General features: G+C 50.8%; 1 protein-coding gene and 1 long non-coding RNA gene across 4 annotated transcripts in view; one reads left to right on the forward strand and one right to left on the reverse strand.

Annotated features, from left to right (window-relative positions):
- ANKRD34C (ankyrin repeat domain 34C) overlaps positions 1-16,344 on the reverse strand; it is a 30,025-nt gene extending 13,681 nt beyond the window's left edge. For 2 of the 3 annotated variants that reach the window (XM_047846726.1, XM_047846722.1), the window contains exons 1-3: positions 16,271-16,344; positions 15,335-15,545; positions 14,171-14,356 (exon numbers count right to left, since the gene is read on the reverse strand). The gene's annotated coding sequence lies outside the window, so the exon portion shown is untranslated. The remainder of the gene's footprint in view (positions 1-14,170; positions 14,357-15,334; positions 15,546-16,270) is intronic. The other variant, XM_047846725.1, reaches the window with a different exon arrangement.
- LOC125159001 (uncharacterized) lies at positions 176-4,664 on the forward strand. Its single transcript, XR_007149637.1, has 3 exons — positions 176-321; positions 635-968; positions 4,117-4,664. It is a non-coding gene; the product is annotated as an uncharacterized LOC125159001 (long non-coding RNA).
- Positions 16,345-17,499: the final 1,155 nt, after the last annotated feature.

A 17,499-nucleotide genomic window follows, 5' to 3' on the forward strand; every position in this document is an offset into this window, starting at 1 on the left:
GGACGTGAGCCCGGGTCTCCTCTGCTGTCCACGCTCTTCTGCCTTCCTCGGGCTTCCTTCGTCAAACGCCCTGGGATCCAGGACTTCCGCCCACAGCGTGGGCGGGAGAAGAAGGGAAGAGGGGGGCTGTGGCGGTAAGACTCAGGGGAGGGGGGGTGGGCTCGAGGATCTGTTTCCATCCCAGCCCCGCCCTTCAGCGCACCTGCTCCAGGCGCCCAGGACTCAAAGCACGCGGCATCGTATCTGCAAGGTGAGCGCGCCCGCGCCCCGGCTTCGCGGAGGCCTGCCCCCCACGTCTAGGTGAAAACAAGCACGCGTGGGGTGAGTGTTTCCTACAGGAAAGGCCCCCCTCCTCCTTGGGTCAATCCTGGTCATTTCCATTTTCCTACAAAATTGCCCACCTCGTTCACAACGGCAGACTCTCACGGCTACACCTGTCACCACCTTGTAATTTTTCATCTCTTCCAAACGTGTCCTTACACGCCCTTCCCATTCCGACATGGTTGCCTTTCCCCCTAGTAGTTTCGGCGTTTACTTTGTTGTGGTTGAATTACGGGATCTGCCTAAGTTCCACTTTGCGGCCTGTTACAGGGCCGATAAACCCAGAAAGCATTTTTCCTCCTACTCCCTGCAGGAAACAATGAACGGCCGTTCAGCTGAAGGAAACAATGCGTGCTTTTGGATACATGCATGCGAATACACCCGTGAAGTTCATGACCTATCCCCACGCGAAGTTCATGACCTATCACCACGCGAACTTCATGACCTATCCCCACGTGAAGTTCATGACCTATCCCCACGTGAAGTTCATGACCTATCACCACGTGAAGTTCATGACCTATCACTACCCTCTACACCTGTACTTTGTACCGCGAGGCAGGACGGGATTGGGGAAGCTGAGCCAACGCTGGGGTCGGACTGCATGGACTGAAATCCCAACCCAACCACTTGCCAGCCGTGGATCTCTGGTGAGTCACTAACCTGTCTGTACCTCAGTTTCCACCTCCATAAAACTGAATTAATAATAGTATCTACTGTAGATGGAAGCCGCGTTTGTGGTGACCATGGCGGCACCTATCAAGTGGCCGAATCACTGTGCTGCACTTGAAACGAATACATTTAACATGTGTCAACTGTACTCGACAAGAAAAAGGAAAAAAAGAAAAGAAAGGGTCTGCTTCATCAGGCCAGGGAGGAGGGGCAGCTAACACACGTAAAATGTCCCGTGCTCTGCCTGGTAGACAGTCGGCGCTCTCTATGTCTTCGCTGTGTTTGTCTACCTGATCCAGTAATATTCAAAGTAAACTGTTAAAATTTTTTTTTCAACGTTTATTTATTTTTGGGACAGAGAGAGACAGAGCATGAACGGGGGAGGGGCAGAGAGAGAGGGAGACACAGAATCGGAAACAGGCTCCAGGCTCTGAGCCATCAGCCCAGAGCCCGACGCAGGGCTCGAACTCCCGGACTGCGAGATCGTGACCTGGCTGAAGTCGGATGCTTAACCGACTGCGCCACCCAGGCGCCCCTCAAAGTAAACTGTTAGAAAGACTTTCGGGGTGCTTGAATTCACTTATTATTCAAGAAAAACGTATCGAGTTTGGGCCGTGTGACCAAATCTGCATTTTATTTTTTTATTTTTATTATTTCATTACTTTATTTTATTATTTTTTATTTTATTTCATTTTATTTTATTTTTTATTTTATTTTATTTCATTTTATTTTATTTTTTATTTTATTTTACTTCATTTTAGTTTATTTTATTTTTGGTACATGCTGGAGACTGAGCTGTGAACAAGAAAGACACGTTCTCTGCCTTCGTGGAGGGCCCTTCTAAAAATCTGGATTTGTCAGCATGTCTCTGGGCGTGTGTGTGCGTGCGTGTGTGTGAGAATCAGTGGTCTGCTGTTCCATGACCCCCAGTTCACACAAAAGGACACGAGGCAAACGTTTTGCATGCTCTTCCAAATCCGCCTTCTGGTGGAGTCTCCGCCCCTTTGCCAGAGATGCACCCTACGTGCTAGACCCACTTGATTAACAACAACAACAATTTTCAAAAAATAATCCTTACTAGTAGTAGCAGAAAAGAATCCCCACTGTTGGCAATGCCTCCTAGCCGGAGACCTCCAGGAACACGCTTGCAGGTGTATAGCTGGACGGGACGCATTGGGCATCTTAGCAAGAAGGTGCTAGAACGTGCTGCAGAATTAGGGCTTTGGTTGGGAGGCTTAGGGGAGGGTTTGCTCCACTCTTAACAGAGGAGAATCATGTCAGATGGTATTCTGACGCCACAAAGAACATTAGAAAGTGATCCTTGGTGCCATGCTTCCCACGCACTGTTTTTGTTTTTCTGTTTGTTTTTAGCGATAATTGACATATAACGTATTAGTTTCAGATTCACAACGTCATGATTCAGTATTTGTATGTACATCTTGCAAAATGATCACCATGGTAATCTGATTAACGTCCATCACATTACACAGTTACAGTTTTTTTCTGGTGATGAAAACGTCTAAGATCTACTCTCTTAGCAACTTTCAAATATATGGGGGTGCCTGGGTGGCTCAGTTGGCTGAGCGTCTGACTTTGGCTCAGGTCACGATCTCATGGTTCATGAGTTCAAGCCCCACACCGGGCTTGCTGCTATCAGCCTGTCAGCACAGAGCCCACTGAAGATCCTCTGTCACCCCCTCTCTTCCCCTCCTCTGCTTGCGCTCCCTCAAAAACAAACAGTAAAAAAATAGCTTCAAGTAATAATATAGGACCTATTACTAACCATAGTCCCCATGCGATACATCACATCCCCAGGACTTATTTTGTAGCTGGGAGTTTGTACTTTTTAGCCTTCTCCCGTTTTTGCTCCCCACCCCATCCTGTGTCTGGTAATCACCAGCGTCTTCTCTGTGCCCATGAGTATACCCTCCGTTCCAAGCCAGGGCAGGGACAGTGTTTATTTCCCAGCCTGAACGGGTTCCCTGCACAGAGTACACTTTTGGTCAGTCATCGTCCGTAGGGAAGACAGGCTCAGAGGTCAATACTGAGCTGCTTGGCCGGAGCTGTAAGCAAGGAGCCTTAAGTCCTCTGATTCATTGTCTGTACCCAGATTCGGAGGCTATGTTCTAGAGCCATGAGGCATTTTCCCAAGATCACGCAGCAAATCCATTCCAGGTCTACTAGGTCTCTTGAGGTCAGTGTCGTGGGACTGGATGTGTTCCAGGCTATGACACATTTTTAAATAACTTTGACTAGATTGTTATTGTAAGTGTGTTATCGGTATTGCCTAGAAAATACAGATAAGATATGGACATGTTCTTCCAGTCCTCTTAGCCCACCTTTAATGTTAAAAAAAAATAGTTTCTTTCAAATGCGTCTATTGCACATGTAAATCGGATATGCTTTTTGCAGCAAGTATCAGAAAGCCCGTCTCAAACAAAGAGGGACTGACCTTCTTACACAACCGCATGTCTGAAGGTGGGCCACTGCTGATGAGGGTTCAGAGGTTCAAAACTCCCAGGGCCAGCAGTTGATGCCAGTGGCATCCCCCTGGAGTTTTCCAGAAGGCTGCCGTCAGCTCAAGCCATAACATCCACATCCCAGACAGACCACTGGGAAGGAGCGGAGGCAATCACATCTTTCCTCTTATCCGAAGGGCAAACCTTGCCCAGAAGTACATCGCACAGCCAGGTTCTCCTTGAATCTATTAGAAATGGGACATATCTGAGGACGCTGGGAAAACGGGAAGCCAGACTGCTATGATTGGCTTAGATCAAGAGACGCTTCCTTTCCTTGGTCTGGTCTAATGCCAGATCGGAAATGAATAATACGACTGTCACAGTGCTTGTTATTAAACACTCGGGAGGTGCAGATGAGCAAGAAAAAGAGGCTGATATAACATTTATAATGCACAAGTGTAATTTATAAAACTAGAATTAAACAACAGAGTACGCTGTATTAGTCTTGTTTCCTTCAAAATCAGCTACGAAGCCATCCATCTAGAGGTCTATTCCTCTGTGACTTATTTCCACACGACTGCGAGTTCTTCTACTGCCTTGTCAGTGGCTGCGTGAGACACGAGTGTGCGCGTGAACCGCAATACCTTTAACCAATTCTCTGTTACAGATGTGACGCTCTCCTGTGGCTTCTCTCTGTCGTAAGCCACACTCCGGTGAAGGCCCTTTCGTCGGTCTTTTTCAAGTTTCAGAATTATTTCCTAAGAGCAAAATACTTGAGGTTCCCGAGGGAAAGGTAGGCAAAACTTTACCACTTGCATACAGAGTGCGAAGGGCTGCTCCGTGAAGGCCGTACCACTTTTCATTACCCCTTGCTCATGGCTTAGTGCATCCTCCACCTCATGAGATCTCACTGTTGAAGAAACTTGCTAACGTGATAATTAAAGATGTATTAGGTCACTGTTCTCGTTTGTGTTTCTTTTATTACTAGTCATGGCTGAATTTTAAAGAAGTGTTTATTGCCTATTTTTCTGTCAATTGCTCATTTATACCTTCTAAATTTTCTCTTGGTGTGTTGGTGATTCACAGTTGGTTAGAAAGTGGACATAAAGTAAATAAAATTGTTCATAATTTCCTTATCCAGAAATGAGCACTATTATTCATCAGTTATTCATGGGAGTTCATAATGGGTTATATATTCCTCTCCCTCTCCCTCTTTTCCTGTCTCTCTCTCTCTGTCTCTTGTCTCTGTCTGCCTCTCTTTCTGTCTGCCTCTCTGTCTCTGTCTCTATCTGTGTCTCTGTCTGTCTTTGTCTCCTTGCCTCTCTGTCTCTCTCTCTCATGTCTCTATCTCTTTGCCTTCTCTCTGTCTGTCTTTCTCTTTGCCTCTCTGTCTCTGTCTCTCTCTCTGTCTCTGATGTCTCCCTTCCATCTATATATATCGATCAATCTCTCTATGTACCTATCTTGTGACTATTTCCTTTGGATAAATACCCCAAAGTCAGATTTCGGAGTCCTACACTAATACTATTTTTTAAAAATATTTGCCAGTTTGAGAGGCGTGCTTGTAAGCTTTTCTCTTTGTCCATGATCATACCCTCTGGCATTCCCAGTGTTGGCTCTGTGGGGCTTCCTTTCTCTTTTTTCTTGGTGAGACCCCACCAGGGCTTACCTATTTCATTGTTTTTCTTCCAAAGACAGATCTTTGACATTTGTTAGTTGTAGTATTTTTCTAGTTTCAATTCACTATGTTTTACTTTCATTCCTATTAATTCCCTACCCTTGTTTTCCTGTTTCTCTTGCTGTTTGTTTTCTTAGCTTTTTGAGTTGAATTCATAGTTCTGTCTTACTCTTCTTTGCATACAATTGACTTTATTCAAGGATACAAAGTATCTTCCAGGTACAACTTTGTCAATCCCCCTCTTTTTTGTCTTCAAAACGAAAATCACTTTTTGAAAAATACGACACTTTAATACAATTAGAAATTTTAAAGAAGATAGAAAGTACAAAGAAAATAGAAAATCACTTGAAATTCTTCTATGCAGAGTTAACCATTGTTAACATTTTGGGGAACGTCTTTCCAGAAATTCTGTTTAATAAATGTATATAAAAATCTCATGCAAATGGTGTCCTGCCATACTTTTAATAGTATACTCTATAATGAAACTGTTTTTCTGTTAATGACTGTAACACACATAATAGGTTTCAATGAGTCCATTGTATAAATATATTATAATTTATTTAACCCATCTACAGGAGATGCACACTCTAAGTTATGTCTAAGTTTTCATCATGATAAACAACTATAATACGTTTGCCCAGCTATCCTCTAGGAGTAAATATCTACAAAAGAAATTGCTGAGTGAATGTGGGGAAAAGAATGAACACATTAATAAGTATTTCTAGACAATCCTCCAGAAAGATTATAAAAATTTATACTCTCACCAACAGAGCACGATACTAACCATGTCTTACCCCCTCATGGGGTCTAGATAGCATCAAGCTTTTTAATCCCTAACAATCTGATTAGCAAAATATAGATATAGATATAGATATAGATATAGATATAGATATATAGATATATATACATCTTATTTTTGTGTGTGTATATATATATATATATCTTATTTTTGTATTTCTTGAGTTACTAATGATGTTGATGAACTGTGTTCACCAGTTGTCTGTATTATGTTTATATGTGCACATGTGTGTGAGATCGACTGCTTATATCCTTTCCCATTTTTCTGACTTCTTAATTTTTTAAGCTTTCTCCATATTTTGTGTTTATGTTCTGAATCTGTCATACATATTACAAATATTTTCCAGTGTTTTGTGTTTTAGTTTTATGTGTTGGTTTTGTCGTGAGTTTTTAATTTTTAAATTGTCTAAATCTTTCTTTGTTTTCCTTTAAAACTCTCGCCTTCCAGACGCCCCACTTACAGTGCCCTGGCCTCAAGACTATGAAAGATCCAGGTTCCTCCCGAGGCTCTGGGGTTTGGGGTTTGGGGTTTAGAGTCAGATGTTTGCTCCTTCTAGTCTGTCGTTCGTTCAGTGCATTGAGATGAACCATGCTCCCAGTCACAGACTCACTACCCCAGTGAAGAAGTCTCTCTTCTCCCCACCGCTTTTGAATGTCACGAAAACTCGACTTTATTCGTGAGCGTCCCTTTCTGTTCTATTCTGTCGACCCACCTGCCCCTCCTTGTACCACCTCGTTCTCGCTGTCAGCAGTTGGCAGTTTCGGATGTAACGGCGTGGATTTCTCCTTAAACGTCCTTTCCAAACTTCCTGAATTTTACCGCAGATTTGCTCTTTCCGATCAACCTTAAAATCACCTTAGATACTAACGGTTACATTTTTCGTCAAATAGTGGTTTGTTTCCAAACGTAACGACACTACCGAAATATCTTCTTTTTGCTGAAAATAAATTGGGAGGTCTGTACTTCCAGCGAAAAGTCTCATGTTCTTTTTTAAGACCGCAGCCTGGCGTGGAACCACACTGCAGACCTCCAGAGAGGCCTGTGAGCCTCCGGCCTCACTCTATGCAATGGGCTGACGGGCTGAGTTGCGTGTCCACCCCACCCCACCCCCCGGCCTCCCAGTATTCCTGTGTTGAGGCCTGACATCCATGTGATGGATGGTACTTGGAGGTGGGCCTTTGGGAGGCAGTTAGGGATAGATGAGGTCATGGGGGTGGGGCCCTCATGATGGGTTAGTGCACCGATAAGAAGAGACCGAGGGAGCTTGCTTCCTCTCTCTCCACCATATCCCGACACTGAGGGAAGGTAAGGAGCCCTCACCAGGCACCCGATCAGTTGGCACCTTGGTCTTAGACTTCCCAGACTCCTGATCTGTGAGACATAAACGTTTGTTGTTTGAGACACACGATCTACAGCGTCTTGTTATGGTGGCCCAAGAACAAGCCCGTCTACACAAACTCAACGTAAGCTTTCTGAGTTCAGTCACCTGAGTCTGTTCAGTGATGACTCTCTCCCCGCAACACTCACAGCTTTTCCCCTGGGATGAGGTTCCTAGGAGAACAAGAGGTGTTTTCTGGAAACAACTCCTGGTTGGTTGGTTGGTTGGTTTTTATTTCTTCAAGTCTGTGCTATCAGCATGGAAACACTTAGCAATTGGCTGGATTACCCATTCTGGTGAGGGAAATAGGCCGCTTAGAAGGGACATTATATTTCAAAGCAACCATCATGGGAAACCATCATGGCACTTGGCTTCCTAAGCAGTAAGACTCCCCTGAAACCCCTCAAAACCCTGAGCACCAGCCTATGGAAAGCAGTCATATTGATGTAAGTCAGTACCCAGTGAGGACTTGTGGATTCGTGTATGAGTAACGATATATACATGTGTATTTGTGTACGTATGTGCGCACACACACACACACACACACAGACACCTACAAAAGTTTATTCTAAACTTGATATAAATGACATGTAATACACTACTTACATATAAGAATAAAATACACAATATTTTCTGTAAATTGTGTACAATCGATTTTCATAGAATGGTTTCATTGATTTAAAAAAAATTTTTTTTAACATTTATTCATTTTTGACAATGGGAGATTCAGAACATAAGCGGGGGAGGGGCAGAGAGAGAGGGAGACACAGAATCCGAAGCAGGCTCCAGGCTCTGAGCCGTCAGCACAGGGCCTGACGTGGGATCAAACTCACAGACTGTGAGATCATGACCTGAGCTGAAGTCGGATGCCCAACCGACTGAGCCACCCAGGCACCCCGGTTTCATTGATTTTTAACAAACTCTTATATCCCCAGTCAGTCTACAAATGCAGTTCAAGCACGATCTCACAAATGGACTTTTGTCCCCTTCCACCAACTCCTTCCTTCCAAAACTGTCGTACCATCAGATATGTGATCTACTGTTAAACTATCTCTCACCCCATACAAATTACATTCGTGACACTCAAAACCTGTTTCCGGGGCGCCTGGGTGGCGCAGTCGGTTAGGCGTCCGACTTCAGCCAGGTCACGATCTCGCGGTCCGGGAGTTCGAGCCCCGCGTCGGGCTCTGGGCTGATGGCTCAGAGCCTGGAGCCTGTTTCCGATTCTGTGTCTCCCTCTCTCTCTGCCCCTCCCCCATTCATGCTCTGTCTCTCTCTGTCCCAAAAATAAATAAAAAAACGTTGGAAAAAAAAATTTAAAAAAAAAAAACCTGTTTCCGTTTCCACACTAACTTTAAGTCTGATCTGCGTTATTATAACTCTTCTCATTGATATACAGAGAAACCTTGGACTGTGAGGAATTGTTCTGTGAGGGTTCCGCAAGACGAGCAAACATTTCTAATACATCTTAACTTGATCAACGAGCGATGTCTTGCAATACGAGTAGGACGTGATGCCGAATGTCACATGATCACAACTGAGCGAATGGTTCTTCTCTCTCTCTCTCTCTCTCTCTCTCTCACTGTGGGATTGTGGGTGATTGTGTCCCATGCTCGGATGCTCGGTCTCAGGCCGTGGCGTTTGGCAGAAATCCGTGATTTTTCAGCAGATTGGAAGGTGTCCATAACTGGCACTTGTGTATTTTTTGTCACTTCCAAGCACCTGTGGGCAGTCCTTTGCTTTTGCATCCAAGAGTGAGCTTAGGAACGCTTTGTTCATTCCAGGTCAGGCTGCCTGCTGATAGAGACCCTTTCCTCTGCTGCCTTATTGCCAGTTATATTCGATAGAGTCTATGACAAGAGTTTAGTAATACTGTACTGTAGTCAACAGCCGTTAGTGACGGTGAAAGTCGCCCTCCACAGTGACCCTCCTCTCTCTCGTCTCCCTCACACCAGCCACGAAGGTTTTCGAAGGTAAGTGCTGGTTAATTTGTTTTTCTTTATATTTTGTATTTTCTTTATTATTTTGTATTAGATGACAGTATTGTAATCGTTTTTAGATGGTTATTTTTGGGTTGTGGAACCATTCACCCTAGTTTCCATTATTTCTTATGGGGAAATTCTCTTTGATATACGAGTGCTTTGGATTACAAGCATGTTTCCGGAACGAAACACTGATAGTGTGGATAATCAGTAAAGCAGTAAGTCAAGCCCCGGGTTGTTACACCTGCCAATTCGGTTGTGCAGATGCTTCCAGAATGTCCGATTCCAAGCTGCCAACAGGCTGTCATGATGCAGAACTGGGGACAGAGGCACACCATGCCGTTCCCACCGTGCAGACCCAGCAGATCCAGGGAGCCACGGGAGCACAGATGGCAGTGGAATGCGTCAAATAATTAGGAAGGGAGGAATTCTGAGTATCTATTACCTTTGCTTTTAATAGAATGTAATTGTAAGTGTATATATTAATTTTTGTCATGGTTACGTCCAACAAAGGCTCTCAAAGTTCTGGGAAACGACCTGCCCCTGTGAGCAGGCAGGGGACTCTAGCGCCTGCCGTCCGCACCCCCGGAGCCGTGGCCCGGCTGGGCTGGAAGAGGCAGACACCTTGCCCAACTGACATTCTGCGTGGATGGAGAAACCGGCCTCGCGTCACCCAGGCCCAGAGGTCGTGGCCACCAAAGCCACCCTCCAGCTCCCCGCGACAGGCCCAACGCGTTCTCTCTACGACGTCCTGCTCTCTGTGGTTCCAGCAGCCGCAGCATCGCCTGGGATTGTTAGCAACGCAGAATCCCAGGCCGCTTCCAGGCCTGCTGACTCAGGAGAGGAGCGTCTCCAGGGCGGGCGGCCCGAAGCACAGGAAGGTGGGACGCCCGCTGAGTTACCTGGGTCCCCGTGTCGGAAGATGCTGAGTCGAACGGAGCGGGGCCCGAGCACGGAGATGCTTTCAAAGCCTCTCCAGCTGGCGGAACGTGGAGGCCGGGTGAGAGTCTCAGGCACACCATGTCTCCTCCAGGACTCCCCAGCCAGAATGTCACCGTCACCGTGGACGTCCCTGCGCCCTCGTTGGTGTTCCCTCCTCTAGAGGCAGGGCGAGGCTGGCTGCAGGGGGCGCGTGCAGGGTGGGGGCTCTGGTGGGGAGGCTGCTAGTGAGCGGGTCTGCGGTCCCTGCTGCCGTGCTCGCCCAGCAGGAGCGAGGACCCATCCTGCCCTTCGGGGAAAGTGGACTATGGGAAGCAGCAGGGGCAGCGAGCCCACAGCGCTGGGTCTGTGCCCAGCCCGGCCCCTCCCCCCACCCCCCCCATCGCCTGCGTCTGTGCAGACCGCGCGGAAGGCGTCCTCGCAGAGACAGGGTCACCATCGGCTTCCTCCCCACCCTGTTCCGAAGGCTCCTGCGGAAACTGTTTTCACCTTCTCAGATTTGAGGCGCTTGATACAAACACTCAGCAAATATTTCAGCAAAAATGAATGTCCCCAAACAGCCGCTCTACCCGGGATAAGTCATGATCGCCAGTGTTCCTCTGAAATGCCCAAAATAGAGCGGTGCTGGCGGTTCCCAGCGAGGCGCGGCCTTGTTTCGCTAACCTAGTTAGGAGCTGTCAGCTCGTGCTTCGGGTCCTGTGAGCGTCTTGCGGTTCTTTGTCTGGAAACCCTCCCCAGCCCCCCCGAGGACCTTCACACGTGCCAAGTTCCAGGACGCGGCCCGGCCCGCATGTTATGGAGACGCAGCTCTGGCTCGAGGACCCCAGGAGCGCCGTGTGCACTGGCCAGGGGGGGAGGCGCCCCCGAGCAGAGGACCCTCTGGAGCCCGTCCTTTCTCACTCCCTCCACACTGACAGACGTGGAGGGACGTCCCTGCGTTCTAATCCGGTTCCCGCCCTGCTCCAGGAGAGGAAGGGGCATGCCCCCCCTCCCCATTGTGGAGACAGCACCCTTGTCCTCACGGCTACGTGCCAGGAGCGGACTGAGACAACGGCGGTCAAGTCCACCGCTGCCCGGGGGGCAGCAGGGACCAGCTCATCCCAATTTGTCAGGGACTCTCGGTTTCGGCACTGAAAAGGCTCGGGTCCCACGCAAGAACCCTCTCAGTCCCGGTCGAAGCAGGGCCACTGGTCACCGTGGGCGGGCCGCCAGAAGCCATATCTCCTACAACCTGGAAAAACAGCCTGAGCTCAGCAGCACGATGGAATTCCGTAAGGCGAGTCCCATGGGTATAGCCAGTAACCAAACCCCCATCCGGGGGACACCAGGGGTGATCCAGTCCGAAGGCCCCGGAGCTAAGACTGGGGACGCGACCCAAAGCAGCCGGCTGCCGAGGCGAGCACAGAGCAGAGCGGCCCGAGGGGGCGTCGCGTGGGGGTCAGAAGAGGGGCCGAGCAAGGTCACTGAAGCCAGGCCGCGCTCCGTCCCCGGCCCCGGGGCTGCGGCCAGACAGGCGAGCACAGTGGCCCCCCGCAGCTACTGCCTGCCACACAGAGACTCTTCAAAGGACAAAGGGACAGAAAACCGTCAGAACCTGTGTGTCTTTATTATAAAAGGGACACATTTATAGTCGAGAAATGTGAAAAAGTACAGAAACACCATAAATTTCAAACCTCACACGAGCTGCCACCTTCAACAAACCACCTGTCACATCACCATGTATTTCTTTCCCGCAAAAGCCAGGGGCCCACGCGGTGCAGTCCCAGCCCAGTTATGTGTCGTGAAAAATCACTTTCCGCGAGTCATCAAAAGCACCTGAGGTCTCCACTGGAGATGCTCAAAGAGAATCAAAAGACAACCAATTTCTAATCCATAGAAGCACTTCCTAAACGTTCCCTTCCCGTCCATGGCCTCTGGACCCCAGCACCTGCAGCTGCCCCAAAGCCTTCTCGGTCGCCCTCCCAGCCACCGCCAGCGCTCTGCCCACCCCACAAGCCGTCTCCAAGTCTGTCTTCCTCCTCGGAGGCCTCCGTCCCCTTCCCGCCAGCACATTTGGGCTCGAGCCCCACCTGGTAGCTCACCCTTCACTTTCTGCCCCTTTGCCCAGTGTCCCCAGGGAGAGTCCGGGCTGGGGGAGGGGAAGGAGCCAGCAAACGGTGACAGCACGTTCTTTACCCCCACCCCCCACTGTCAACACAGAGCCCCACATGGAGCTCGAACCCACAAAACGTGAGATCATGACCTGGGCCGAAATCGAGTCAGACGCTTGGAGCTCCTGGGGCCGGGAGGGGATGCTCAGTTGGTTAAGCGTCCGACTTTGGCTCAGGACATGGTCTCACAGTGCTGGAGCTCAAGCCGCGCGTCAGACTCTGTGCTGACAGTGTAGAGCCTGCTTGGGACCCTCTCTGCCTTGCTCCCGCTCGCTCTCTCAAAATAAATAAACGTTAAAAAAAAAAGAGTCGGACGCTCAACCGACTGAGCCACCCAGGCGCCCCCAGAATATTCTTTCAGGGACAAGGGGAGGAAAAGGAAAGTATCGCAAAATATGCAAATGCCTGTCATGTCACAGTTTTTAGAAAATAAAACGGTAAATATTTCATACTCTTTTTTTTTTAATCAAACTGCAATTACACTGTGGGTGCAAGTTTATTTTTATTTATTTATTTGTAAAGATTTTAGTTCTAGGTCATGTCTACACCCAACTTGGGGCCTGAACTCACAACCAGGAGATGAAGAGTCGCTCCACCAATTAGCCCCTGCAGGTGCAATTCTATATTGCAGAATTCTATATTCGTTCATTCATTCATTCATTCATTCATTCAGCAAGTACTTACTGTGGGCTTATTACATGCCAGACATTGTCACTAGGGAAACAATGAAGAAACAAAACTCGATGCCCTCGTGAAGCCTAGCGAAGTGGTCAGAGGTGACACAGATATAAAACAAAGTGGGGACGCCTGGGGGCTCGGTCGGTTCAGCGTCGACTTCAGCTCAAGTCACGATCTCACAGTTCGTAGGTTCGAGCCCCGCGTGGGGCTCTGTGCTGACAGCTCAGAGCCCAGAGCCTGTTTTGGATTCTGCGTCTCCCTCTCTCTCTCTCTCTGCCCCTCCCCTGCTCGAGCTCTGGCTCTCTCTCAAAAATAATAAACATTAAAAAAAAATTTTAATAAAATAAAAACAAAACAAAACAAAGTATGTGTTATGCTAAAAGGTCACGGATACTCTGTAATTTTTTTAGCAAAGTGAAAGAGGTCGGGAGTGCTGGTTAGAGGGCTGTTTACTTCCCAGTGAGGTGACGTTTGAGCAAAGGCTTGGCGGACGAGGGGGCAGCCATGCAGGGTGGGGGGAGGAGGGTGTGGCAGGGGGCCATCGATTACACTGTAGGACACCCAGCAGCATCTCTGGCCTCCCCCCACCGGATGCCAGCGGCACCCCTCCCCAGCGTGACAACCAGGAATGTCTCCGGGCTCCACCAAGTGTCCCACGGATGCAAAAGGGCCCCCAGTTAACCACCATCGAGGGCTACGCGTTCAGATCACCTGAGTTGCTCACGGTGGCCCGGACTCCTCCTCAGACCAACTAAACCAGGGGCTCCGGGAGCACTGGGAACACTGTAAGCTCCCCGGGATTTTTCTAACGTGCAGCTGAGGTCGAGGACCCTTGCCTTGACCTCGTGGTCCCGACCCTTGAGCGCACATCCGAATCCCCTGCAAGCTGGTCAAGACCCAGCGTGGGGCCCGCCCCCAGAGTTCCAGATTCAGGAGGTGGACACGAGGCCTGAGGCCCGCGTTTCTACCAAGTTGATGGGCGATCCTGGTGCGGGGACCGCCCTTGGAGCGATGCTCAAATTCTGATGTGCGTGGGAACGACGCGGCCAGCTTACTGAGAACGTCAGTTTGCGCAAACATCCTGACTCTGCGTACCCCTTGCGGGGCCCAGACCTACCCTTTTAACAAGCAGTGTCCCAGGCTATTCTGATGCAGGGGCTGTGGAAAACCCGAGTCCTGACACGGCGGATGCTGTCTGTCCCGCACCGGGCTGGTGAGGCCCCTCCTCCAGAAGCAGGCTCAGCAGGCTTGGGGGCAGGAGGCTGAGGCCCGAGGCACAGAGACAGCCCCATCGCTCACTCACCTGGGAAAGGGAGGGAAGGGCTCAGGGTTCATCAAGCTTGGCCACACGAGGCCCAACTTCTAAAACGGAGGCTCCGAGGACCCTAACTGAGACCCCCACGGCCGGGACCCGTGCCTGCCGCTTCCCTCCCCAGACGCCAGCTCACCGGGGGAGGCCTGACCCTCATGTCTCCAGGCCTCCACCCACCCTCCCTTGTCTCCTGCAGCGTCCGGCCCCGGGTGTGCTCAGACCTCCCGCCCACACACGGACAGCTGTCGCTCTTTCCTTGCTCGTGCCTGGTTCTCCCTGCCTCCCCTCTACCCGTCCACCCCATTGTCACCCCACCCCCACTCTCGCCCCTCCCAAATTAATAAACTTTAAAAAATTGAAAAATAAAATCAACATAATGACGGAAACAAAGGCAAGAGGAACGTAGCTTGAATTAAATCTCCCGACCGCTCGCTCCCAGCCATCGATAGACACCCCCCCCAGACACGCAGAGCGGGACCTTGCTCCAGGAACTCGTGACTGCCCTACTCCCTTCGCGTTGTCCTTTCCTTAGAGACTGCAAGTAACCTGATCTCAACAGCAGCTCGCCCCTCAAGGGCCCGAAAGCCTTGCTTCCAAATTCCTTAGAGACTCCCTGACGCCCACTAACTTAAAAGTATAGAAGCAGTCACGCGTCACAACCCCGGAGCGGCTCTCCCTGCCCCAGGGCCCTGTCCTGTGCTTTCGTAAAACCACCTTTTTTGCACCAAAGACGCCTCGAGAATTCTTTCTTGACCGTTTGCTCCAGGACCCCATCAAATGTGTTAATTGGTCACACTGATTGCGGCAAGGAGCCAATGCATGGACAGAAGTTGAAGACACAGCACAGGTGATGGGCTATCAGGGGCGGGGTGGGGTCCGAGCCCCAGACCAGGGGACGGCCCAGATGGTGCAGGAGCCTCACACACAGGACGCCAACCCTCAGAGGGCTGGGCGCAAGCCAGGACTTACCAGAAACACGAATGACCAGCCAGACTGCAGTCCCAGGCATGATGAAATTCTGTTTTTCATCAGCCAGAATTTGGCTGTCGACAGATGAGGAAACGGAGGTTCCGAAGGGTTAAGATCAGGGCCACGCTGCCAGCACACGACAGAGCCGGCTCAGAATCCAGGCAACGCGGCCACAGTTGGCGCTCACAGGTGTGCTATGACGGCTTTCTTTCTAAAGAACAATCACACTTTGCATAAGTATGCATTTCCGCAAACTGATGCATGTAAGTAAACACACACACATATGTGCATGTATAATTCATATGAACATTCACGCAGAAGAGGAGACATCAAAATGTGGAGAAGGGTTACTCTGGGTGATTGGACTACAGCTGGCCCTTTTTCCTTTTGCCTTTCTGTATTTCTAAATTTCCCACAAAGGGTAAGTCACTTGTGCATAGGAGTGATTCTCCGAAAACAAGCCAGCCCGGGGGAGACCTGGCGGAGGCATGAATCAGACCCCCGACGTTCAAGTCCAGCCCTCTCGGGAAGCCTCCGGACGGGGGTGGGGCAAAGGATGCATGCGTGAGTGGGTCTCAAGGTTCAACCACCACTTGGTACCTCCAAAAGCCCGCAGCACCTTCCCTGGGGACGGCGGTCTCTAGCAGAACCACCCTGGCACAGGGTCGTAGCCTCTCGGGTTAGATGTCTCCCTCCACTTTTCCCCACGTCCTCCCGCAGCGGAAATCACCCAAGATGCGTTCCCCCCACATGTGCTCCAGCCCCCGGCTGCGGCCATGCGGCCAGGCCCTCTGCAGAACCAAGAGGAGGTCGACGCCTCCCGGGGCCCCTCCTCAGAGCTTGGCCCCTGTGGCCCCGGCTCCCAGGTCGGACGGTTCTCCGTGACCCCGTGCAGGCGGCCACCCCATCCCAGGCTCCCCGCTCCCGGGACCTCACCTTCCCTCCACAGCCGCTGTTCTCCAGAAAGACGTCACTTCCTTCCAGAGCAGGTGCCTGCCCTCCTCGCGGCCCCGCCCCCGGCCCCGCCCCCGGCGGCAGTCACGTGGGAGAGGCCACGGGGGCCTCCACCTCCCACGTCTAAGGCCCTTGTCTGTAGCTGGAAATTTTGGAGTGAGCTACTTAGTGACCGGATTCTGTGAGCCTCTCCTGCTCCAATATTATTTTTTAATAAAGTGTCTTAAAGGATAATTCCGCAGACAAAAGAAATTTTGAAAAGCAGGAACTTCTGGTTGTCCTCTGGGAGCTCTAGAAAATCCAGACAGACGTAGGGGTGTGAAGAGAGCCCCCGGGAGACAGCTCAGCCGCAGAAGTCCGGGGGGGGAGAGGTGGCAGGAGAGGCGTGCGCGCTGGCGGTTGGGGGCGCGGGGGCAGGTGTCCCGACACAGGTGTGCAGTGGCGGCTGGGGGCGCAAGACCCGGAGCGCGTTCCGACGGCGGCTTTCTGCTCCTTGTTCCGAGCCGGGCTCTGTGGTTTCCCAGGAAGCTCTGCCCACAGAGGGAGGCCCTTCTCCAGGCTCGGGGAGCCTCAGGGAACCCGGCGAGGCTGCACGCCTCTCCCCTGCCAGACGCACCTGCCCACACGCTCGCCCATGGCGCGAGCCCAGTGCCAGGCGCTCGCGGGCGGACTCGAGGTGGCGCTCACGACGGCCAAGCTGGACGCCTGTCCTCCTTCTGCTGGAAACGTCCCCTTCCCCCCGACTCCCGTCCCCCCACCCCCCACCCGGGCCACGGGGAGAGGAAAGAGCCGGAGCTCCGGAGCCTAACCATGAGGCCTGTGCATCTCTCTCAGCCACTCGCTAACCGGCGGGTCCTGGGCCTTTCTTCCTACCTCTGGCCTCAGCTTCCTTTTCCGTAAAGTGCAGACCACATGAGGATTACATCGGAGGCCTTCAGGGGGGCTTCCCCCTCCTCCCCCCACCCTCCAGGCCCCAGGCGAGTCCTTTCTCCCTGGGGAAGGCTCTCTCAGAGGCTGCCCCCCTGGCTTGCTGTATTTCTGCACCCGGTTCCAGCAGGTGGGGGGCGCTGTCCCTGCCGGTCAGGCCCCCCACACGGGCTGGGAGGGCTGCAGCTCAACTCCGTTCTGACACCATCTACCCCGAGGCAGCGTCACCTCCCGCAGGCTAAGGGCTCAGTCCTGCCAGACTGCCCCCACCTCAGACGCTAGTC

Source organism: Prionailurus viverrinus, unplaced genomic scaffold, assembly GCF_022837055.1.
Source record: "Prionailurus viverrinus isolate Anna unplaced genomic scaffold, UM_Priviv_1.0 scaffold_40, whole genome shotgun sequence".
In the NCBI taxonomy this organism is placed as follows: domain Eukaryota; kingdom Metazoa; phylum Chordata; class Mammalia; order Carnivora; family Felidae; genus Prionailurus; species Prionailurus viverrinus.